This window comes from Chelonia mydas, chromosome 1 (genome assembly GCF_015237465.2).
Source record: "Chelonia mydas isolate rCheMyd1 chromosome 1, rCheMyd1.pri.v2, whole genome shotgun sequence".
NCBI lineage: Eukaryota > Metazoa > Chordata > Testudines > Cheloniidae > Chelonia > Chelonia mydas.
This window is the reverse complement of record NC_057849.1, coordinates 73,915,585-73,941,227: the sequence shown is the minus strand read 5'-3', so window position 1 is coordinate 73,941,227 and position 25,643 is coordinate 73,915,585.

Genomic DNA, 25,643 nt, shown 5'->3' with positions numbered 1-25,643 from the left:
CAGTGATTTACTACTGTGATAGAAGATGGATTTTCTGAAGAAGTGATGACAAATTCAATATTAATCAGCAGGCCCATTCAAGTATCCATTGCCTGACACCTATCCCCTGTGTCAAAGGGTTGAGCAACTTGGGGCATCATGCATGACCAACAGATTTTCAGGAATAAAGGCAGCCAAGAAAAAAGGTATGTGCATCAGATGTGGTTGGTAAGAGCAAAAGTCTTTCATTTGTATGTACAGAAAGGCACAATATTGAAAATGTGGCTCCCCCAAATCCCTATAGGGGTAACTAAGGTTTTTTTGGGGCCTTCAGGGTTTAGTTCTTTAAGGATTCATGAATGGATCCCTGCAATCTAATGTTCAGGCATTTAGAATGAACTAGCTTTTGTAGCATTGCTCAGAGTTTCAAGTTCCATGAATTAAAGTCTCCAAGGACAATCCCTCCTGGCCCCCTTCACTCTTATTCCTTTCCATCTTCAATTTATAATAATTTTCATTTTGCATTTAGTATTTAGTACCTCCCAACCTAGGGTTACAGAGCACTTTACAAAACATAATTAGTTTGGACTCATAACACTCCATTGTACAGACTGGGAATCCAAAGCACAGTTATACACAAACCCTCAGATCAGATGGGAAAACTGCGGCAGAGATAGAATAGAACTCATTTTTTTCCATATCACCACCTGCTTTTTAACCACAAGACCCTCCTTCCTCCCTGAGTTTAGTCTAAGAATAGTCTAAAAAAAATCTATTGTATTTTTCTTAATTTCTCAAACTTCCTCCCATTCAACTCCCATACAAAAACCTTTTAATTGCTTACTCCTTCCTAATATAATAAAATCTTAGGAGGAACAGTGTCAAGTAATTACCGCCTTGAGGGGTCAAATTCACACCTGGAGCAAAAGTGCAACTCTATAGCATGTTGACTATAATTTGGACCTGAATTCTTCCCTGTGCCTTTCTATCAGATGCTCAGGTGAAATGGCTTAAAGCAAATATTCTGAATTTCATATTAATAACTAAGGCATAGAAGGGCACAGAAATATGTCCTTCAAACTTAGGTATGTGTGTTATATAGACTGAAGAAACTCCCAGAGCATTAGCAATGTGTGTAAACCATGTTCTCACAGCATATCGGTATTGAAGCTTCCTGTAAGGAAAGAAGCCCTGATGATAATCTCTCCTTCATTTCCTAGGCTTCTTTTGCTATCCTTTTCCATGTCAACTATCACATTCTCTCATTTTCAAAGACTATCTCTTCCTGCCAAGATCTAGGGATTCATAATACAGGGCTTACATCTGGATAATTCAGATTCTGTAATGATTAATCCATTATATTCTGCGAGAGTTTCACTTTGATTCTAATTTTACCAGAAAATGTCCTTTTCAATTTTTATAGTTCCTAAAAATGTGACAAGAATTCTTTCTGATTTGTAGTTCATACATATATACTTTATACTTTTATTCCATATTTCTTAAATGTTGCAAAATCTGAAATTAAAAACTGACTAAGCATCTATCCATCAGACAGATCAAGTTATGGGACATTTATAATAGGGCATTGTAGCAAAATGTTTTCAAAGGTGAAAAAACAAGGGATTCAAACCTTCATTATTTCTCTCTATAACTGTATTCCAGTTTAGTTTAATTTTAAAAAAAATCCTGAAACAAACTTCCTTTGAAAAACAATTATATTTGTGTCTTGTTAAACTTCATAGTTCTCTATACAGAAATGATTTTAAAGAATATTTAGTCTCCTAGTTGAGAAAGTATAGATTGTGAGCTATGAATTGACTGTTAGTTGTAATCAAAATATATAATTTCTTAAATCCATAAACAATCCCCCCACTTCATGTATAGTAGGTGCCCAATTCTGCTCTTTTTATATCCCTCCTTAAAACACATTTCTTTCATTAAGTTCTCAATTACTGACCTCACCTTTGGTGGCGTCTCTACACTATCTTGCTCCTAAACTGTTGCCCCATGCATCTGATTGCTGGAGGCAGAACATAAGATTCTTGGAGTATGAACTGTTATTTCTGCATGTGCATTTATAGTGCTGTAAAAATATACAATAAAATAATTGCTCTTGCAAGAAAAAAAAATTGTTTGGGAAAAGTAAGTTAATACAAAGTACACTGTCAAAGACTGCCAGAGGGAACTATCTTTAGAGAAAGGCTCAGACAGGAAAGACATAAAGTAAATACTTCACTAATTAGCTACGATACTGTAGGGATTAAAGACAATTGGCAAATTATTTGCAACTGAATTAAAATCAGTTATAGTTGGTCCAACTTGGGTTTATATCTTTAATACAACTTTAACTTCAGCAAAATAAAGGTTATTATTAGTGTTAATTATTACAATTCCTTACCAATATTGGGCCCAATTCTGACCTGGCTCAACTCCATTGAGACAGATGAATTTCTGTCTGCTTTCATCATAGCTGAATTTGACTCTTTACTTTTAGGTTTACTTTAGGACTATTCAATACTTTAAACTTTCCTTCAATATCTTGATTGAAAGTCCATTGAAGTCAATTGGAGTCTTTCCATAGTGGGCTTTGGATCTGGCCCCAAATTCTGAATCCTTTCACTTCCCCCCCCCACCCCACCATCCATTCCCTGGCCATCTCTATTTCCTTTCAGTTCCTTCCAGAGCATCCCAGTATTTATTAACTGATTTAACCATCTATTAATACTCTCTGGAATTGTGTCCCTTTGTTATGAGTTCATGGGATTTCCCTCCACACACTATAGGAGTGACCATCAGGCCTGATTTTTTTCTGGGAAAAGCTCTTAACTTTCTGTTTATAGAACTGAATGAATCATTTGCAATGAATTTTAAGTGAATTTAGCCTGTTGTTTTGGGCCCAGAAAATCATGATTTTTTCCCCAAGTTCATTTGTTCAAAAATTATTCTAAAATGGTCTTTGCCTCATTCACCACTTTGATTAGTTATGACTGGTCAAGCAAGTTATATAGTATAGTTTTTGTTCCCTAACTTCCAGCAATACTAGTCACACACGCTGCTTTGAAATTCAGTTTCTCTGATCACTTAAACCAGTAAAACAAAATTGTGGGGAATGTCTATGGAAAGTAAACACAAAGTGGACATGGATTTGGCTGAAGCAAATTCATTTAAAAAATGAGAAAGAATGTTCATTATTTTATGTTATTCATTTTTCCTTAGCCTGTATGGTGTCCTGAATTCTGATAGTCCTGTTAGTGATTCCAAATTACCATTGTTCACTTCTAATTTTGATGAGCAACTTTATTTAATTTATTGCACCTATACAAGTAATGGACAGGTGTGAATAAAAACAAAGCCCTTATCCACTGTGATTACCACTGAAAATCCAACAAATCATTTTACAGGAAAAGACAAAACATCACCTCTGATGTCACCAAGCCCTTTAATTATTTCTTTTTGGATTACTCTTCAGTTTTCCACATAGCTTCAATTGCAAATGCCAAATTGGTGGAGAGGTAGCTCATTCTTTGTCATTTTAATATAATGGCTTTTAGAATTCTGCACATTTGAGAAAAAACATCTCAGCACAATTTGCCATTGTTTTTTTGTAGATGTCCACTGGTTTGAATCAAACAGCTTGTTTTCAACACTAAAATATTCCTATTAAAGTATATCAACAGGATATCAGTTATCACTTATCTGAGATAATATAGAAATATCTTATTCTACATATAAGAAAAAACCTATTGTGCCACAGATATCATTGTGTTCTACTGTTACTAAATATTTATTTTGACAGAAACCACTGTACACAGTACAGATCCCATAGTGTTTAAGTACATAAAGGACCATTAGATCATCTAGTGTGACCTTTAGTATATCACCATTAAATTTCACCTACTGACTCTTGTATCTTCCAGATCATCTTCCAGAAAGGCTTTCCAACATGATTTGAAGACATCACACGATGGAGAATCCACCAGTTTCCTTGGAATTTGTGCCAATGGATAATCACCCTGTCATAAATATAAAGGGAAGGGTAAACCCCTTTAAAATCCCTCCTGGCCAGAGGAAATCTCCTCTCACCTGTAAAGGGTTAAGAAGCTAAAGGTAACCTCGCTGGCACCTGACCAAAATGACCAATGAGGAGACAAGATACTTTCAAAAGCTGGGAGGAGGGAGAGAAACAAAGGGTATGTGTGTCTGTCTATATTCTGTCTTTGCCGGGGATAGACCAGGAATGAAGCCTTAGAACTTTTAGTAAGTAATCTAACTAGGTACGTGTTAGATTATGATTTCTTTAAATGGCTGAGAAAAGAATTGTGCTGAATAGAATAACTATTTCTGTCTGTGTATCTTTTTTGTAACTTAAGGTTTTTGCCTAGAGGGGTGCTCTATGTTTTGAATCTAATTACCCTGTAAGGTATCTACCATCCTGATTTTACAGGGGGAATTTTTTTTTTATTTCTATTTACTTCTATTTCTATTAAAAGTCTTTTTGTAAGAAAACTGAATGCTCTTTCATTGTTCTCAGATCCAAGGCTTTGGGTCTGTGGTCACCTATGCAAATTGGTGAGGCTTTTTCTCAAACCTTGTCCAGGAAGTGGGGTGCAAGGTTGTGGGAAGCATTTTGGGGGGAAAGACGTGTCCAAACAGCTCTTCCCCAGTAACCAGTATTTGTTTGGTGGTGGTAGCGGCCAATCCAAGGACAAAGGGTGGAATATTTTGTACCTTGGGGAAGTTTTGACCTAAGCTGGTAAAGATAAGCTTAGGAGGTTTTTCTTTCATGCAGGTCCCCACATCTGTACCCTAGAGTTCAGAGTGGGGGAGGAACCTTGACACGCCCTATTTCTAATTTGAATTTTTATGGCTTCAAATTCCAGCCATTAGTTCTTGCTATGCCTTTGTCTGATAGATTTAGGAGTCCTTTAAATTGAGATCTTTAAATTTTTCATTGTAAGGCATTTTCTCTAGTCTTTGAATCATTTTTGAAGCTATTTACTATACTCTACCTTATTTTCCAACATCAATTTTTAAAAAAAAATTGTTGGATATCCATCTTCTTAAACTCCCTTCCAAAATCTACGAACTGTTCTATAATCTGGTGAGTTCCAAATGATTCCATGATATTGGTCCAAAATGTATCATCACAGTGGAGACTTGTCAGGCGATTTCAAAATCCATTCAATCTTGCAGTTACATCTCATATTTTCACTCCAGGGAGATAGCACACCATTCTAGATTCATAGATATTTAGGTCAGAAGGGACCATTATGATCATCTAGTCTGATGGCCTTGTGTTCCTTACTAGATTCTCTGTCCATTCTTCTAAATATGGAGTTGCCAGTGATGATTGTTTGCCTCCTTAGGACATCTCTAGGTAGCTACTGCCTTCAAAGGACACCCATCAGGTAGGTCTTCTGTAGCTCTCTGTTCCATTCCTCCAGAGACTGGGTCCTTGCCAGATATCTCAATGATTCAATACTTTTAGGTGAGTTGAATACCTTCTGGATATCTTTCCCCTGCTGGTCACAAATCACCAAGCTGCTGCCTCTGGCTTTACTCTCTCCAGTTCCCTTATCATCCATCTTTCCCTTGTGATGGCTATGGAAACAATTTCTGAATCTGGTTGGCCAAGTCTTTATTTTCTCAGATGGTACGCTGTTGAAACCTATGCTTTTAGCCCAGATATTTTCTCCTTCAGACTGGCCATCAGCTTTCACTTCACACACCAGAAATCTATTTTTTATCCAGTGAAAGGATGGGTGAGCATTCCTATCCCTGTTTTAGAGGTGGATAGGAATAAACTAAGACAAAAAAGGTAATGTGATTTGCCCATAGTCAAACAGAGCTAGACTCTACATTTACAATTTACCCTGAGTAAGTGGAGCTGTCCATAAGAGATACTGTCAATAATATTCTGCCAAAACACAAAAGAGATCATAATTTTTCACCAAAAATGCATTCTCCAAAATGTTATATTACCTTTATAGTTTTCCAATGTCTTTAGCCTATTGGTCATACCATTTTGTTCATCTTTACTGCTTTACTGGACAAGTCAATTGTGGAAGCATTCCCATTGGCTGGAGAACATTCTAAATATAACATTTTATAATGTTAGATTACTTCATGTGAAACACACTGAAACTACTGTCAAACTGACTATATCTTGTAGGAAATTAAGCTGCATTATCTCGCACAATGCAGACTTTTTAGCAGCAAGGCAAATCTAGGGGATAGTTGTCAGAAGATAATCACAGCCCTTGTGAATTATAGATACTTGGCTAAATCTTATATCTTTTACTGCCGTGGGGTTATGGTTATATTATGACAAACACACCACTTGTGTATTATTTACTCTTTATTTTTAGTCAAGGGCGATAGTATTGCAATCATCTAACTGAAATACCTCAAGTGAACATTTCTTTATGCTATTAAATTTCAAGTTTTAAATAACCACATGAGAGGATACAGTTCAGCTAGAAAATTCCAAAGCTCGGTTACCAAGAAATAACGGTTTAAGGTATTTCTAAAACAATATCCATGTTAGCTAATATTGCACAGGTAAACTAAACAATGTGCATGCCTACCTTAAATTATAATAAGTAGTCTTAATATTCATTTTGCCCTTTCTCTCTTCAGAGCTCTTCACACACATTAACTAATTTCAAGCCACAAATTCAGATCATTGTTAGCTGAACAGAAATAAAGTAGAGTTCTGTCACCACTTCAGCCACTGAGAAGATGGAAAAGGGAATTGGAAAAGCTGGAGTCTGATATTTTTAGCATTTTTTTGAATATGACAGAGTGAATAGTGTTAATCCAAAATACATAAAATTTTATTTAAAAATAAAAAAGGTTGCTCTTATTAAAATACTTCAGCTATGGAGCAGGGTTGATAATCAAATCAATATATTCATGAATAATGTATAGACATATTTTGTAATATTTTTTCTAATAATTTGTTCAAAGGTTTTTTTCTAAAATGTATTTTCCCAGTTTTGTTCTTTAATAATGTACTAATGGGGTTTAGGCCAGTGTCCACACACTTCTCAGAATACTGGACCTAAGTTCTGTGGAGAAATTCTCTGATTCCCTTGAGTGTGGCAAGCTGGAAATTCAACAGCAGCATCATTTACATTAAAATCCAGAATGATTTCATTGTTTAATGCATTCAGTGTAAAAACTGCTGTGTGCTTTGCCTTTAAGAATCCTGGTAGTGGTCCACAACAGAAAGTGGACTCCAGTTGAGGTATGTGCAAGTGTGAACTGCACTATGGGATGGATCTTAGGGTATGTCTACACTATGAAATTAGGTCGAATTTATAGAAGTCGGATTTTTTAGAAATCGGTTTTATATATTCGAGTGTGTGTGTCCCCACAGAAAATGCTCTAAGTGCATTAAGTGAATTAACTCGGCGGAGCGCTTCCACAGTACCGAGGCTAGAGTCGACTTCCGGAGTGTTGCACTGTGGGTAGCTATCCCACAGTTCCCACAGTCTCCGCTGCCCATTGGAATTCTGGGTTGAGATCCCAATGCCTGATGGGGCTAAAACATTGTCACGGGTGGTTCTGGGTACATATCGTCAGGCCCCCGTTCCCTCCCTCCCTCCGTGAAAGCAAGGGCAGACAATCGTTTTGCGTCTTTTTTCCTGAGTTACCTGTGCAGACGCCATACCACGGCAAGCATGGAGCCCGCTCAGGTAACCATCACCGTATGTCTCCTGGGTGCTGGCAGATGCGGTACTGCATTGCTACACAGTAGCAGCAACCCATTGCCTTGTGGCAGCAGATGGTGCAATAGGACTGGTAGCCATCTACCTGTCTAGTGCATCTGAGTTGAGAGTGCTGTCCAGAGCGGTCACAGTGGAGCACTCTGGGATAGCTCCCGGAGGCCAATACCGTCGAATTGTGTCCACAGTACCCCAAATTCGACCCAGCAAGGCCGATTTAAGTGCTAATCCACTTGTCAAGGGTGGACTAAGGAAATCGATTTTAAGAGACCTTTAAGTCGAAATAAAGGGCTTCATCGTGCGGACGGGTGCAGGTTTACATCGATTTAACGCTGCTAAATTTGACCTAAAGTCCTAGTGTAGACCAGGGCTTAGTGTTAGCTACTTTTGTGTCAGATAAAGTACTAGATACACTCGTACTACATAGAAACCAAGTTGAAAACTGAAAAACAGAGGGAATTATGTTTCAAACTGTACTGGACACCTTCTGGAACAGAAGAAACACCCCAAACAGTGCAAAGCAGCAATCCTCTTGAGAAGATGTTATCAAGATTTTAATACTTTTCTCTAAGGACTTGCAGAAATAGAGGAAGTCATTTCAATGTTTAAAGGAAACAGTTATCAACATACAACTATGGTGTCTAGGCTAGGCTACAAATATGGGGGACAATGAATAATAATAGTCTACCACTGACCTCAACAAGGCCTTACAAACACTAAACAATTTGGTTTTGATCCTTTATCCTTGCAAACTGACTTATAGGAATAATCCCAGGAAGGAGGAATACCAGTATTTTACAGGACTGCAGGATGGGCCCTAGAGCTTCACAACACACCAAAGTGGTGGGTAAGTATTATCTTCCTTTTACAGATGAGGGGGGGGAAATGAGAGAGAAAGAAGTAAATGGCTGTTTCTGCCTTTTTTATCCTCATTGAATAGTACCTAACTTCTCAAAGTACAATTTGAACAGCAGTGCAGGTAAGAGTGGCACACCTGGGCTCTAAGTGACTTGCCTAAATTCATACAGCTAGTCTGGCAAAACTAGGAAAAGACGCAGCTCTAATTGTTACAATGAGTGAAATTCACTGAGTAACAGGGCTTTGTGTGAAGGACTGAGGGGGAAGAAATGTGGCCTCACAACTTGCAGTTAAGGCTGTACTGCAAATTATCCCCATGGTACCATTCCTGTCTGTGGATTATTATTATCCTGTTACGATAGATAAATTCATGGATTAAAAAGCCAGAAGTGAATATTGTGATCATCTAGTCTGACCTCCTGCTTAACATGGGCCATAGGACATTCCTGAGTGAATTCCTGTTTGTACTGGAGTATATGTTTTAGCAAAACTTCCAATCTTGTTTGAAAATTTCCAGTGAAGGAGAATACACTTTAGTAAATTGTTCCCTCACTGTTAAAAATTTACACTTTATTTCCAGTCTAATTTGTTTCTAGCTTTCACTTCCAGCCATTGGATTTTATTATACCTTTGTCTGCTAAACTGAAGAACCCATTTTTATCAAATTTCTGTCCCTTGTAAATACTTATAGACTATGATCAAGTCACCCCTTAACCTGATGTTTGTTAAACTACATAGATTGAGCTCCTTCTGTCCATCACTATGAGACATGTTTTCTACTCCTTTAATTATTCTGGTAGCTCTTCACTGAACCATCTCCAACTTTTTCAACAACCTTCCCAAACTATGGGCACCGTATTGACACAGCATTCCACTAGAAGTCACACCAATGCCATATACTGCGATAACATAACTAAAGCTGACCAGGAAATGACCATTCCCTTTTGCTACAACTTTCAAGGTTTCATAATCTGTTGTCATACCACAATGAAACAAAAACGAAGTCTTTTGAACACTTTTTTGTGTGAAAATATAATTGTTTCAAAATATCTGGCTTTTGGATCTAAAGCTAAGGTTTTTGATTCAGGGAGGGTGGGTGTGGGTATGTTAGTGCTGGTCAGGGATGTGATAATAGCAGATTTAAGTTCCCACATTGCCTGCTTCTGACAAGAGTTTTTTGTCTTAGGTAACTCTGAATCAAATAGATTAGGTACTTGAATGTAGGTTTTCTACATCCCAAGCAAGTGTCTTAACCAACAGCTATAAAGTGTGCTCATGTCTCTCACTCCCTTTCTTCCTCCAGACCTTCTTGACAAAAACTTAGTTGAAAATGTAGCATTCCAGTTTAAGCAAAATTTCATTTAATCAAAAATGTTTGGTGCACTCCAAATATAACCCTCCCTACTCCTAATCATATTCCTGTTTAAGCATCCAAGGTTTGCATGCGTCCTTTTTGGCCGCATCGTCACACTGAAAGCTCATGTTGAGCTAATTATCCATCAGGACCCCCCCACAACTCTTTTTCAGCCACTGCTTCCCAGGATAGACTCTCACATCCTGTAGGTATGGCAAGCATTCCTGGTTCTTAGATGTATGACTTTATATTTGGCCATGTGAAAATGCATACTGTTTGTTTGGACCCAGCTTACTAAGTGATCCAGGTTTCTCAGTATCAGTGACTTGTTTTTTCATTATTAGCCATTCCCCAAATCTTTGTGTCATCTGCAACTTGATCAGTTGTAATTTAATGTTTTCTTCTAGGTTATTGATAAAAATGTTAAATAGTGTAGGGCCAAGAATCAATCCCTTTGGGACTCCACTGGAAACACACATGCTCAGTGATTATTCCCTGTTTTATTTGAAATCTATCCTGGAGCCATTTTTAACCCACTTAATGTGTACCATTCTGATTTTGTATCATTCAGCTTTTTTAATCAACATTGTGTGTAGTACAAAGTCAAATGTCCTACAGAGGTCTAAGTATATTACATCGACGCTATTAGCTTTATCAAACTTGTAATTTCATAAAATATATCAAATTAGTTTCCCAAGTTCGATTTGCCATAAACCCATGTTGATTCACATTAACTACCCTCTTTTAATTATTTATTAATTGAGTCCCATATCAGCTATTCAACTTTTCTTCCCAATAGAGGCTGTTTCTATAGTACGAATATGTGTAAGAACTTAAAGAACTCTACTTTCAGGACATGTTTGGGAAAGCAAAGCATATGTAGAGAAATGAATAGTGCCTGAATGTTGACCTGTCTTGGATCTCTCTCTTTATGTGCTTGAACATTGATGTTGTGTCAATTCCTACAGTTACATTAAATCAGAAATTAAGAATATTGGAAGTGGGGGGATGGCAAAACAACCCCTCCCCAGAGGGTGAGTGAGTGAGTGAGAGAGAAATACTCATGTCCTTGAACTGGACATTCTTTAGGTCACAATGGGAAAACTACAAATTTTCAACTTCGTTAAGAGGAAAACAATATAAAAACTGCCACACTATGAGCTGTAATGGGTAAAGACCACCGTATGCTCCAGCAGCCTCTGGCTATGTCAGCAGCAAACTGAGAAGACCATGTCAAATCCTAGAAGTGCTCCAAAAGCATCTTAACCCCCACAAAATGTCATATGAAACATATCATTTCAACAAGTATAATGATGAATCTGGAGAAAAAACTGAGCAAAATGGCTGACTCATGTGACTATAAAGTTTTAATATATGAACTAATTTGTGCTAGATTAGTAATTGGGATGAAAGATGCAGGAGCTTCAAAAATAATGCTTACACAGCACATGCTAACTCTTCCCAGAGCTATAGACATGAGTCAAAGTACTGAACAAGCTCACATCTAAGTGTAGAGCATAAGTAGAACAGAATCAGAGATCATTCACCAAGTAGCACAGGGACAAATACTTCAAAATTCATGCAAAAGTAAATGTACAAATACAAAGCCGAGGAGATAAACAAAATTCAAAAGAAGGTGTGTGGGTACTATGGAGAAAAACATAATGGAAAATGGCCTTAATATGGTCATATTCAATAACTGTCACAAAAGAAATTATGTTACAGCTTGACAACAACAAAAATCAAAGAAAAATGCATCATATTGAGGAAGCAGTGACTCTGAAGATGAGATTTGCATGTATATGACATTAATTCATTGCAAACCAGAAAGAACAAGTGGTTTGTAAAACTTAGACTAGCCACAGATGTAAAGACCAGGCAGTAGCACACAAACAAACAAGAAACTGAATGCCAAATTGACAGTGGGGTATCATTGAATGTGCTGGGCTAAAAGACTTCAACATTATGCAAGAAAAGAAAGAGAAATTGCAACCAAGCAAAACCAAATTAAAATGATTGTGTCAAACTATCCTAATGCTACTAGGACAACGTAAATTATAAAAGCAAGATACCTAGAAAATGGAAACAAGATGAAATTTCAGGTAATACAGACAACCCAGAAAACACTGCTGTCATCTAAAACAAATGAATCCATGAACCTAGTGACACTACAGTTGGGACAAACTATACATACAAAAACACACAAGCAAAAAAATCATATCCTGTGTAGACAACACACTGGCATCCTTGCAGCAAAGCTGTAAAAGATTACCATGATGTTTCTGAAGGACTAGGATGTCTTTCAGGAATCTTACACCTGGAAATAAATAAAACATTTTAGCCAATACAATTCCTGCTTCACAATGTATCAGTTGCATTAAGAAGGGAAAAATGAAAGTGATAAATCAAATGGGAAAAGAAGGCATCATTGCTTAAATCACAGAGCTCATGAGTTGGATAAGCAGCTTTGTAGACCTTGAGAAGCCAAACAAGATGAACATTTGCATAGACCCAAGAAACTTAAAAAAGCATTAAAAACAGCTCACTGCCATATGCCTACAATTGTAGAAATATTACCTGACTTGGCAAAAGAAAAAATGTTCTTTGTACTTGATGCCAAAAAAAGATATTTGCAAGTGCAATTGGATAAGGAAAGTAACTACTTTACCACATATTAGACACCAGCAAGTATTACAGATGGTTGATAATGCAACATGGAATCAAATCTGCAGTGGAAGAATATCAACATCTCCAGCAATATATAATAGCAGGACTCATCACAACTAATGAGATTCTGGCATACAGATTCAGAGACAGCATGATGGAAGCTATGGCAGATCATGACAAGAACCTAATCTGTCAGCTAGAAAGAGCCATGGAAGTAAATCTAAAATTAAATAAAAGCAAACTAAAATTTCCATTGACTGCAGTACCACATTTGGGACACTTGATGACCCCCCCCCCCAAGGGTTATAAACTGATCCCTAAATGTTAAAAGCAATCCACACCTAAAGATATTAAATCAGATCAGAGACTGTTATCATTTGTAAATTATCTGACAAAAATTTCTCCAGGTCTGTCAGATGTGTGTGAGCCCCTGAGGACTCAGATTCAGCATGGACATGGTTACCTCAATACCTCAGCCATCACGAGTATCAAAAAGCTGGTGACCAACAATCTTACCCTGAAATACTACAATGTGAAAGAAGATGTAACCATATCATGTGATGCCAGTGAGATGGTTCTTGGGCCATCACTCCTACAAAACGGACAGTTGGTAGCTTTCACATTAAGGTCATAATTTCAGGCAAGAAGAGACCACTGGATCATCTAATCTGAACTCCTGTATATCACAGGCCATCAACACCATCCAACACTCACATACAAACCCAACAACAAAAATTACACCAAAATATTACAGCTGTGTCCAAGACAGAGAATAGGAGAATAGGAGAATAGAAGTGTCCCAGTGCCTGAGGCCTTCCTCACTCCATGCTGCAGACAAAGGTACTAATGGCACAAAGATATGCCCAAATTGAAAAGGAATATCTTGTAAATAGTGTCCATATTTGAAAATTTGAACAGTATGTTCAAGGATGGGAAACCATTTGAGTAGAAAGTGACTATAAACCATTAGAGAGCATTTTTAAAAGCCACTTGTAGTGAAGCAACAACTCACGGGCATGGTGCCTCCTGCTGGTTATCTGGGAATTAGCTCTTTTCCAGAGTACGGCGCACCCTCTGCAGGTGGTGTCTCACCTGCCGCTGGCCCCATGTCCCTCCCAGGCCCCAGTACCTCTTTACCTCAGGGTTTCCCCTCCCAGGGGAACCCCTAACCCCCTAAACCCACCTTGCCTCAGTGGCTACTGCCAGTCATCATCTAGCCCCCGCTCACTGGGGCAGACTGCAGTCTGTAATGGCCACTCATCATTGACAAGGGGTTAGGACCTGCTGCCTTTATCTATCCCCGGGCTAACCCTCTGCAGCCCTAGTACCTTTCGTAGGCCTTCCCCAAGGCCTGAAGCCTGGGGGTTTACCAGGCTGGAGTTCCCCAGCTCCTCTTGCCTTTCTCCAGCCCTGCTGTACTTCAGGTACCTTCCTCTCAGGCAGCTAGCCCTTCCCACTTCAGGACTAGAGTGAGACTCCTCCAGCTCCTGACCCCCAGCCCTCTTATAAGGGCCAGCTGGGACCTAATTGAGCTGGCCAAAGCTGTGGCTGCTTCCCCAATCAGCCTAGCTTGGCTGCTTTTAATTCCTGCCTAACGGAGTGGGGCAGCTGCCCCACTACACCACTACTAGAGCCACCCAAATGCCTTCCGTGTACGCAACACGACAGCTTACATGTAACCTACAAGAAAGAAACTGAGATGTATGTAGTTGTCATTTTATCTAGAGCTGCCCTGCAGCATGAAAATATAGCAATTTAACAAGAATATGAGATCCTCAAGCTCACAGAAATGCAGAAAACACAGAAAGACGTAGAAAGTGTCAACCAAGCCAGTTATGTGCCACTTTTAAGTCAGGGCTGAGAAAGAAACCCATTACAAGTGCTCACAACTATCTTTCTGTCAGGATGACCAGACACCAGGCAAGAAGTTCCAATTGCCTCTCAAGAATATGGGAACTATCAAGACATACTGTGCATCCAAGTTAACATCATACATAAAGGTAGGTAAATCATAATACCCAGATAACTGAAAATAGACATTTTCTCAGTAATATATTGGAGCCATTCTGGAATAGATCTGTGTCTCTAAAAAGTCATAGATAATGTATACTGGCCAAATGTGACCAAGGATATCCAAGCCCTGGTGAGCAGTTGTGATACTGTGGGGAAATGCAGGCCAGGCAGCAAAGAGAGATAATGAAAATACGCAGAATTTCCAACAGACCTGGGAGCAAAGTAGGAATGAACTTTTCACCACAAACCACAAACATTCCCTCATTATTGTAGACTACTATTTGGGATTCCAATAACTAGATGAACCATCAGGCACTACTGTAGTGATTATCATAAAGCAATGAAGCATTTTAGCAGTCATGGTATCTTAAACTGAGTAGTTTCAGAAATGGATCCCCATTTATTTGCAGTGAGTTTGTGCAATTTACCTGAGAATGTGAATTCAATGCCACAGCATGAGATCGCTGTACCACAGCCAATCAAATTGCAAAGCTGAATTGGCAGTTAAAATTGCTAAGAATATAAAGAATGCTGAAAATATATAGTGAGTCATTTTTGAATGGAGAAACATTCCCACAGAAAGCATTAATAGCACCCCATAAAAAAGTGATGTCAAGGCATATGCATGCTTTGGTTGACAGCCCCAAGATTACTACAACCAGCAGTGGTGGAAGGAGTAACACAAAGAAAAAGAAAGACACACAAAGGCCAAAGCCTACTTTATGACTGACGAGCTAAAGACCTTCCAGAGCTACAACTGGGAGACCCTGTCAATATCTGACTATTTTCTCAGAACAAATCATGCACTCAGAAGTGAGCTAGGTGTGCTGAACAGCTAAATCTTCACTCATATAATGTAGCAGTGGATTTGATACACATGATTTTTCAGCTGCTCTCTGTGTACTGAAAGGCTGTTCAGCAGTAGGTGCTGCCCAGCATCAATAGTGCTGATCTATGACCATTGGCTGAAGGAGGGAGAGGTGGAGATTCATGTAAATTGGTGAAATTGGAATGGTAACAGTGAAACACAATGATAAGGTGCATATAAATATTTAATTTGTTTGGTAATTATAAAGATTTAAATAGTTAATGAAGATAGTATTAAGTGGTCATAGTGAAGGAAAACAAAATGGCGGCTGCAGGGAATCAGAGCTGTGAAAACCAAATTGGCAGTCTCAGAATGGTCTGACCAATGGCAAGCAGGTAGATTGTGGTGAACTAAAGGTCATTCCAAAAACTGAAAGGGAAGGGTGAGCCAGGTAGAACTCAAGACTTCAAACAGGTTTTCAATCAAGTCCACATTCTAAAGGACTTGAAGCTGATTGATGGGTCAACTATATATTAAGACAGGGAGCTGACAAGCGTCAGTAATGTGTCATGTGAGTGGAAGGCACCGGAGCATTTGAGAAGAACAGCAGAGTTGTCATTGGTTGAGAAGACTGAGAAGAACATCTAAAAGTGCTGAAACACTGGAAGAATGGAGCTGATACCAATCACAGGACATAGAGCAGAAGGACCACTTAGAGGGATGAGAAGACATCAGGGAAAGTAAACATGATGATTTTAATAGAAGAGTGTATGTGTATGTCTGAGTTAATAAAGCTGGATGTCTGTGTATGTGTGTGTTTATATATTTAAATGCCTGGCTCTCAGCATTCTGCATGTGACTAGTCATTACATGCAGACTGTAATCCCTTAAAACTATGTTTAATTGTTTAAATAGCATACATATTGGATATCTGAATATGCATATGTGTTGATAGAGTTAGTTTCTATTCTAATATATGTATGTTATGTTAAAAAGGTTTATGGTTTACTCTTTTGGTATATGTATTTAGACTTATTATATTAGGGAATATTATGTGTTAAATAAAGGTTATTTTGTTTTTGAAGAAATTATGCCAAAGTGTTAATGCTTTGTGCAGAAGACTGTATCTTTGTCCTCCTAAGGGTTAACAGAACTAGTCTGTTCTAGGGAATTCTCTGGTAAAACCTGGGCTATTCCTCTATGGTGGGCCACGTCCTGTTACGTCCTGAAATAGACCAAACTGACAATTGGGTTGTTAGGGTAGAAAGACCATTGTCGGGTGCCTTGGGTCTGAATTTTCGGGTAACAGATTGTCATATATTTCATTGAAACATCAACTACATTCACCCACTGTGCATACAAGACAAAAACATTGACAGGGGGAGGGTGAAATAAGCATTCCTCTGTGACTTGATCAGCAGGACATGGAAGGAAAACAGGCTGACAAATAACTGATAGATATCAGAACAGACTCTCAAAATACCAAAATACCACATCACCAGAAGAACCAAGGGAACCAAGTTTCCTGTCATCACAAGAAAGTCTTTCACTAGCTACAACTCAAACCACCTGCAAGGTATTTGTAACACTTTGTACAATAGTAAGACATGAAATAAAAACCCTCCCAAACCAGATGAAAATACTTTAATTGACAAGCAAGTTAACAAATTGAGAGAGAGAGAGAGAGAGAGAGCGAGTGCTGATGTTAAGTTACACACATGGGGATAAAGACTTTCTGAGAATGTAATATAATGTTTAAGTATGTAAGCAGGTTATGGGATTCATGTTAAATGTTGCTATCTCAAATATATGTGATCAAAGGAATGTTACAATAAATAGGCTCTGATGAGGGGTTGTTATATTATGATTTATGTATAATTGGCTAGAGAACTTTTCTTTCAGGAATTGCTTGATGAGATAGAACATCATATATGGAAGAAGGAGTAAAGCCTGAATGTTTCACTGTCTTGGCTGTCTCTTTTCATGCTTGAACACTGAACAACTCCCTACATGGCAGTTCTGAGGCACTAGATTTGTAAGTACAATGGCTCCTCCTTCACAAGGCCCTAAGTTGGTGTGTAGATTAGAACTAGCTGAAGTATGGGATTTCTGGTTCTTGGGAAAATTTGCATTTTTGAAATTTGGTTTCATTCTGACACAGTATTCTTCCCAGAGCCAGGATAATTGCTCAATGAATTTGACATTTTTGTAAATGTCATGGCTGCTAATAGCTGGCCCTGGGTTCCCTGGCTGGGGGCAGTTCTGGACTCTCGTTTCCAGAACAGACTATTTGGAAATTCTGAAAGCCCTCACATAGCATGTGTGCCATGAAGCCTGGAAGACTAGTCTGCCTGACTCTGTGACAGTTCACACAGTGGGGTTTTCTCTGTCTCTTCATCTCTCAGAGCTGTGGGGGACAGAGAGTCAAGGTGCTCTGCTGGCCCTCTGTGAAAGCTTTTGTCAATTTTACAGGCAGAAAGTGAAATTGGCAATAGTCTTCCAGGCAATCAAAGAAGGAGCCATCATTTTGATTTTCCCAGTGGAAAACTGATTTTTTTTCAGCAAAATTTTTCTTGTGGAAAATAGTGGTCTTATGGAGAAGGCCTTTTACCAGTAAATTATTCCAAGAAAAATATTTAACCATCTCTAATGTAGACACCTTCTGCAGTGCACAGGGGTTGTAGAGGCCTTAATGAAGCCTGTCTCCTCACTGTCTATATCAGCAGTCTCACCACAAGGGTAATTGTTTGGGGGCTTACAGCATTCCCCTACACCTGGTGAATTCCACCCCAAATTAATCCTTAAAAAGAAGCTGTGCCTTGGACCTCTCTAATTTTACCATTTTAATGGAGTTTACATGCAGAGTAAATATAAAATGTCAAATGGCATAGTAAATAGGTTTTGTCTCCATAGCTACCTTTCAGTGGCCGTGAGCACATTGGCTGCTCAGAGCAGAAGCATCACCCTCAGACAAAAAAGCACCAAAAATATCTAAATCTGCCAAATCTACATAGGCTTGCATAAAGGATGATATTGTACTTTATTTTTAAAAGGATAGTCCAGTGCTTTTAATTATTTGCAAAGAATATTTGTATAAAGATGAAGGTGCGTATATGGTTTTCTAGTCAGAAGAATGATTGTGAAAAGATCGAACATCAGACAGGTTTCATGCACATTAAAACATCCCCTCTGTGCATTTCTACTATTCCTATTTCAACATACTCTATACCTTGTTGAATGCTGTTCTTTCTTCCATCATGCAATATAGAAGTCCAGATTGGCAGCTGTTTCTCTTAAAAGTTTGTAAATGTTGACATCACATACAATTTAGTTGGGTTGCTATAGAGATCTCTACAGGGACACAAAAATAAAAGGAGAAAAAATTAATCTGCCTTGTAGTCTTGTTTCTTAGAGTGCACCTCCTATGGGGAGAATGCAATCATTAAGTCATGTTTACTGTGTTTTCCCTTAAACCTTTGATGTTACTGATGATATCATCATTGTTTGATCTTTTTCAGGTGTGGAAAACAACAAAAAATAAGTTCCTTAATCTCCACAAGTAACTGACAGATGCATTGTGAGCTGCACCACAATTTTTGTTTTTCTGTAGTAGCTGGAAGTTTACATTCTCTCTTCCCACTGTATCAGTGAACCCACTTTGCGGGAGGGTAAATTACTGAAATCCACAGGTCTGGATTTTATATGTGGTGCAGAACAAAAGAATTTGCTCTTAAATTAACATAACACTTCCCTCCGATAGAATGACAGCAGGGAAAGAAAATATTTTTTATCACCAGGAGATGTGTTTAAGGAAAGCTTTAGCATAGACTTTTTCTAACATCTATTATTCTAACATATAGTACCATCTAACTGGTGGTAATAGACAAATCAAGCAAAATAATATATGAATAACCAAATTGTTTATTAGTCTGTATTTAATAAATATTTAAATTATATCTTTATAATAGGCTGTAGTACTGTACGATCAGAAATCTATGAACAACCATTGATTCTGTACCCCAGTTTCTTTAGTACTAGCCAGGGATTTGTAATATGAACTTTACTCTTACATAAGTATTTGATTCAGACATTAAGGGATGGATTAATTTTTGGTTTACCTATGTACATGTACTATATATTCATTTATATGTAAATTCCACAAGTTTTATCAAAGGAATATTGGAAATATCTGAATGCTAATGTACCCCAAAAAGATGAGACTAGATACTGGAACTTAAGTGGAGCTGGGCCGACATATGCTATTTGGAAAGGAGCACAGGAAAAGATTTCATTTAATGATGTGGCGTTTTTTTCTGTCTACTGCACAGAATAGTTTTGTTGGTTTATACTAGTCAGGAACCATTTATATGCAGTATGTGGCACATGCAATGTGGGAGAACTAGTTTATCACAGTTTCCTTATCTTGATGCTCTTGATAGTATTAATTCTGCTGTCCCCACCATCAGATGCTTTTGCTGCAACTGCACACTCTCAGGTGATAGGTCAAGGGGCATATTCTAAATCTTCACTTGTCAAGATGAGAAAAATCAATTTTCTCTTCCATAAAGACAAAATTGCGAGTGCAGTCAAGGTGGGTGGTATAATATCTTTTATTGGACCAACTTCTGTTGGTGGGAGAGACAAGCTTTCAAGCTTACATAGAGCAGCTCTTCAGGTCTGGGAAATATACTCAGTGTCACAGTTAAATACAAGGGCGAACAGATTGAGATTAGAGAGATGAGGAAGAGTTGTGCATGCCAAGCCCTAGGACGACCTGTTTCCAGTAGAAGGACCTTGCTAAACAGTGGCAGGAGCTCCAGATCACATCGGAACTCTGTGCTGCTCCAGAGAAGAGCTGCAGTGTTTCACCGCTGCCAAGAGAAGGAACCTTTCACTGAGTGATGGCAAGAGGCCTGACTCCAGAGTGTGGGGAGGAGGCAGACAGGCTAAGTTTAACTCCCCCCTCCCCTAGACCACACACAGCTTAGGGAGGATGACTAATTGCTGTTAGTGATCAGAGCAGGGCCCTACACCAGGCTGATATGGTTGTGCTAGTGGAGTGCTGGCTGTACCAGATGTTCAAACATAACAATTCCTGCAGCACAATGCACCCCATCCCCAACTTTCCTGGAGGAATAATGATGGGTGTGGATGTTTTTACTGATCTTACATCTTTCTATGATGGAGTCAATTTTCTTTTTACTGATCTTACATCTTTCTATGATGGAGTCAATTTTCTTTTTACTACGTTAGCTTTTTGTTTTGTGCATGTGAAGGGTTTTTTTATCAGATACAACAGACACTGATAATACAGTATGACATTCTATCTGTACAAAATGCATACAGAACTGAACAACTATCTTCCTATTAAGAATTCAAAGTATTAAAAACAAAAATGTAAAAACCATATAATACAAACTGTCAAGGCTGACGTGGATACATCTGAATGCAGTCTCAGCCTTAACCATTTCCACATATCCATGTGCATTTAGCTCCTCTTAAGCAACTCAAATTATTAGGGGATTTGTGCTTTGAAGCTGTATTTTCATTGTTATTACTGATGTCTAACTACTACTGGCTTCTGTGGGAATAATAGCAATACACAGAATGAGGGATGTGACCCTCTATATTCTTATTCAGCTTTAATTATTTTGTTGCCCAAACTCTGTGCTGAATTTGGGGTGTCCGTCACATGCAGATCAAGTTCAGCCATGCTGCATCTTGTTCAAATGTCTTGTGAACGTGGCAGGCTATCCTTTTAAGTATACACACCACAAAATTGTTAAAACCACTCACACATTAGCATTTTATTATATATTTTATGTAAGTCAAGAGACTAGGGAATTAATTTTGATTTTTTTTCTTAAAAATAACTCTCATGAAATGCAATAGGAAAATTACATATGAACATTTTTGTGTTTGCTCAGATTAAATTAAACATGAAAAAAATGAAAATGCTAATGAAATAAGCTGCTGGGCTCTGATAAGTGACTCTGAGCAACTTCAAATGTTTCCATTAGAGTAAATCACAGTACTCTACAATGTTGACATGTGTTATCTATTCAGCCACTGCAACATGGTGCCCATTTTGTTCCATAGCACGTTATGCTGGTCTGTAGAAACCATAAGTCATTGTTTCTCTAAAAACAATAGAAACCAAAAGTTCAAAGTTGTTCTGGAGAGACTGTGTTATCGTCTGACAATGCTAAAGATGGTATGTATACTCATTGTGGCTGTGTAAGTATTTGGTGTTATTTGCATCATATCATTTTCTAATTACTAATTAGAGATTAGTAAATAGTGTCTAAAAATGACCAACACAAAGCCAGCCAAACAAAAACAAGAGAAAGGAGTACTGAATTAATGGTATAAACTGAAAAAGCTTATGCTGAAACACAAATGACAAAAAGAAAGCTAAAATACTTCTCAGTTTATTAAGGTAAAATGCAAAACTAGATTTCATATTTCATAACTGATTATATTGTACTGAATGTTGGGGCATCAACTAAGGCGCTATAAAATCCAAGCCTACTCAAGTATATAGTATTTGAGCAATCTGAACTCAGTTGTTACACATGGAGTTTGAATCAGCCTTACTTGATGTTAATAGAAAGCTAGATCATTGAAATTCATTTATCCCTTTTCCCAATTAGGTCTTGCTTCCCTAGAAAGTGCCAACACCTACACCTGAATTCTATTAGTTACTAGCAATTACATTTTCCATCATATGAGTATAGTCGTATGTTATGACTATAACCTTATGTTTTATCATTTGTATTTAACCCTTAAACAGCCACGGATTCTACTAATCACTATGTTTCTGCTTACAAAAATGTTAATTCAGTCACTGAGCTTTTAAAGCCTTCCTAATTAATATGGAAATGTATTAATCAACCCAGGACTCAATTACTGGTAATAATCACTGAGGATTAGGTGGATAATTTGACTACTGAAAGACAGCAGTACCATTCGGAAAGGGACCGCAGATTTATTAGGTAGAACAATCAAAGTGGTCTAAATGATAGAAACCAAAAAGCATAACAGCTGAATAGGAATGTTCACATCTAGAGTTCTGCTTGGTCTTAGTGAAATGACTGGTGATGAGTTCATTCTTTCCCTAACACACAGGTAGTTAACTATAAAGTCTTCATCTGTGTGATCAGAATTCTTGCCACTAGCCTTTTGTTGAGGAACTGATTCATACAATGAAATAGCACTAGATATATCAGGTAAAATCAGTGACTGTAACCATTTTTAACCTGGGTTTAGATTTGCTTTGCATCGTCAGAAGGTATTGGAGAATCTAGCCTGTTAACTATATATATGCTCCATTTTTTAATTATAGATTTCATTTAGACGGTAATTGCCAGGATTCTTTTTGTTACTGATTTTTGCACCCAGTTCTTTGGCTGATCCTAGATCTCCTTGAATTTTACAAATTAACTTCCAGTAATTCAGTGGATTCATTAGATAATTCCCCTTAGACTCAGTGGATGAATATAAACTGGAATTGCTAATTTATACTTAATCAGATTTTGTAAGATTCTTATGCTTACTTTTTTATGATCAACTATATGGACAAGGTCTTGTTTTGATTCCCAAAGGTACAAACACCCTTCCCCTGATTTGTTCTTATAAAAGGCAGATTTTAAAAAGCTGTTCAGGAGCTGAGTCATTTTAGCACCCTTGCTGATGTTGTAGCCCTCATTAATTAAAGGCTGAATTTCTTTCTAATATAGTGAACATTGATTTATATATTTTGGAAAAAACAAGTATTAAACTATTCAAAATAGCTACATTTACAATAGTATTTTGGTATATCTTGTTCTAAGCACAGGGAATAACACAACTACTATGATAACATCTCACATAACAGCATAATAAATGTGGGTTTTCTAACTGTTTAACTCTGCTTTTTACCTTGGTATACTTCTAAAATCCTCTTTTTTATTGTATTTAAACTCAATGTCTGACATTAATTCATTCTGATGATATGTTAAGCAGGGATAGTTTGAGAGCAGAGGGACATGGAGAATTGAGATACCCTACATTCCTCTTATTTATTATCACAGTACCCAAAGAATCAGGATCAGGAATTGATCATGGTTCGTGTTGTACAAACATATGCAAAGACATTGTTGGGTGAAAAGCACAGTCTATGCCAGTTACTCAGCTTAACTAATTGAAAGCTTTAATAAAAAAGTTTTTTTAGGCAACATATCACCACCTTAATCAAGCATAAAGCATAAGTAAAGTGGGTAGATCATGATAATATAATGATCAGTTACTCAGTCTTGGGATACAGGTAGGCTGTTTCTGTCATCATCTATTCCATGCTGACCTAATCTGGTGAAGATCCTGCATTTCTCCAACCCCCAATTTGTTAAACATACATCCTTTATACCTTGTCTCATAACATCACACAGGTACAGATTATTAAACTATCTCATCTATAAACCTTTTATTCTAAATATATTTTCATATACACTAAACCAAAATACTTGTATCTGATACATTTTTACTTATTCTGATAAAAATCTAATTGGGACCTCCTTATTTATCTTATTTGAGACATTATTATCCTTCTCATTACTCAATCCAGCTGAGCTTCGTTGCTATCATGTATTTAATTAGTTCTTAAAACAATTGACTTATTCTTAGTTGTTTGTGTCTTGTGGCCTGGGAGTTCTGTTCAGTCATTATCCATCCTTCCTAGTCTTCGTTACTCACATTTGTCTGGTTTGCTTTGGCTTGTTATCTGCACAAAACAAGTATCCACTGTTGGTGAGACACAAGCCAAATTTTTTTATTTTTGTACCTTTAAAATTGTTAGCGGAGTTGTAAAAGCTATGTCAACAAGACACAAACCCAAAACAGGAAAGTTCCCTTTTACATTTTCTTATACCACTACTAAATATATATCTACTGTTAAAATTATTTAATTCATGCTTATCTAACACATTTCATTGTCCATTTCTTTACAACATGGTTCCTGCTCCAAACAGTTTACCATTTAAGAGGGCAAGTGACCTTGGGAGAGGATTAGACAATCAAATATATAAATTTTTACATACAACTTTTATGATTATAAATAGATAAAACAAAGCACTGGCTGCCCAACGGCTCCCTCAATTTAACCATCAGTCAGGCACAAGTAGGTCCCCAGGAGAGATTGAAATGAGAAGATTGTGGCCTCATGGATTAATTCAAGGATGGGTGTGTCATTAAAATGTGGCAACATAGAAGACTGAAGAGAGACCCACTTCCAAAATGAGACTTGGTCATTGTGATGCAGAGAGTTGCAACGCCTGACTTTTAGGGGCCTAAAACATCACAGGAACAACAATGGGATCCACAAATCCACAAATGGGATCCTGAGTGCTAGGCACTCAGGCGTCTGTTATCTTACTTTAGATGGCAAAAATGTGCCAAAGGTGTTAACTTAACCTGGTTATGGTCCAGCATTAAATGGTGTAAAGCAAGATTCAGGATTTGGTGTGCCGAGACCTCAGCCTGCTTAGTCCCATGGCAAAAACACCATTAAAAATTCTTTTAATCTTTCTTTAAAGATTAAAAGAAGGAGGAAAAACATTTCAAAGGAAAATTATTAAATAAGACTTTTATTTTAACAACACCCTTGTTCCCTTTCCCTTTAGCTGGAGAGAGTGCATAGAAGGTAAAACAAACCCTTGTTTGAAAGTCTCTTAGATGGTATCAAAGATGGTAATAGCAGTCCTTTGGGGGATAGAGAAGAATTTAGTTGAGATGAGTTGGAGCTGCTGTTATAAAAGTCTGATCTCGTTTCATCCCTGGTGGTGTTTGGGACTCAGTAGAGCTGGTATCATATAGGTCCCTCTCTCTGGCCTGGTCTGGTCAGGACATGTCTCAGGATCAGGATGACGAAGGACTGGAGTGCCAGGAAATGGCTGGGGTAGTAGTCATAATGATGAAGCTCTCTCCAGTTGCCAATTTTTGTTCTCTTCAAATTCTCTTTCTTAAGGATCCACAAAGGGAATGATAGGGGAAATAGTCCATTCCCTATTTATTTTGTCCATCAATTAGGCCTAGTTTCAGACACACCAATTTTGGTTCACAAATTTTTGGTTCCACGCTCTTCTTGTTTACCAGGCATTATTTTAACACAATCCTTAAATTATATTAGTACGCTTTTCTTGTTTGTTCTAATTTAGTTTTTCTCTCTCCCCTTTTTAACCTTTCCCATTAACATTTATTA